The sequence below is a fragment of the Corylus avellana genome, chromosome ca6 (assembly GCF_901000735.1).
Source record: "Corylus avellana chromosome ca6, CavTom2PMs-1.0".
In the NCBI taxonomy this organism is placed as follows: domain Eukaryota; kingdom Viridiplantae; phylum Streptophyta; class Magnoliopsida; order Fagales; family Betulaceae; genus Corylus; species Corylus avellana.
In genome coordinates, this window is record NC_081546.1 from 29,487,221 (window position 1) to 29,488,679 (window position 1,459).

Below are 1,459 nucleotides of genomic sequence, written 5' to 3' on the forward strand. Positions count from 1 at the left end.
CAGATTTTACTTGAAGGATATATGGGGTCAAATTTTCTTCATGTTGGGAAGATTTATTTTTTAGGGAGTTTTTTTAATGAGACCATAATATAATATATTAAGACATCATTTAACCCAAAACTTTAGGTTAATAAATTTGGGCTCAATTATGTTAGAGGAGTGTTATAGAGCCAAACAAATGAACTTAAAAAAAATTTCAAACTGATGTGGCAAGGGTTTTTAAATTAAAAAAAAAAATAAAATGCAATTCTCTCTCCCTTATCTGCCACTCACGGTCTGCCACGTTAGTTTAGAAATTTTTCTTGGTTCATTTGTTTGACTCCCTAACACTTCTCATTATATTATATTATATTATATTATATTATTTCACTAATCATTATGTTCTTAAGGGGTAACTCAATCGGCTGAAAAATCACGTATCATGAAATGAAGGTCACTAATTCAAATCAGTCACTTTTATACTAGAAGCTTCTTGTTTGACCTTTATCCATCTCATTTGTCCCTAGTAGTGGTTAGTATATGAAGCTGAAATTTGAAAAGACGTTTGATTATTTGCCCCCGTGTCCCTCCTCTAGGATGATATTACAAATGACACTTATTCAATTGCGTATAATTGAAGTAATTTGAGATAAGGTCCATCGAATTAAATTGATTTTGACATGTTGATATGTAAAGGTAGAGAATGGTAACAAAAGTAAGACCCACTCCGTTTGAATTAAAATTGAAGGTATTTGTTTTGCGATTAAGATTTAAAGTTGATATATCTAACGGTGTATATAAGGTCAAACGTTAACATTATTTATAAGATTTTAATGACTTAATCCACATAAATAACCTAATATAGAATTTTTAGGTAAGAAAATGAGTAAGACTACTCTCACACTTATTTATTACATTTATTTAGGCAGGTTGACTTGATGTTTTTTAAGCGACTTTTCATTACTCACTCCAAAAAATAAAATAAAAAAGCCACTTAAAACATTAATGTCAGCGGGTTTCGTCTCTTTTCTCTCTAGCTGCCAGAGAGAAAAGCAAAACCCTCCAGCCACATAGGGGAGGAGGGTTAGCCGTTTGACTGCCTCCCTCCTCCCATTGTCTTCTTCGCTTCGGTACTAATTATTTACTTGATGCCCTAGCCCCGGTGCCTCCTCTCTTCTCCTTCCTTGCCGCTCCTTTCCCCCTCAGTTTTCTCAGTTTTCTTCCCCCGCCTTCATTTTTTGCAGCGAGCTCCTTGGCCTTGTTTTGACTCTTTATGGGTTCCCCCCCCCCCCCAGATTTTGTCTGTGGTCGCCGCTGACCTGTGTTGCCGCTTCGCTGCCCGCTATTAGGGTTTTCTTTCATGCGTTCCCACCGCATCGAGCTCCCACGCCCCTTATGCGGCGGTTCCGGCCTGCACGGGTCCGGCTCCCTTCCGACTACCGTCTTCCAGCTTTGTGCTCCTTTTACCTTTTTTTTTTTT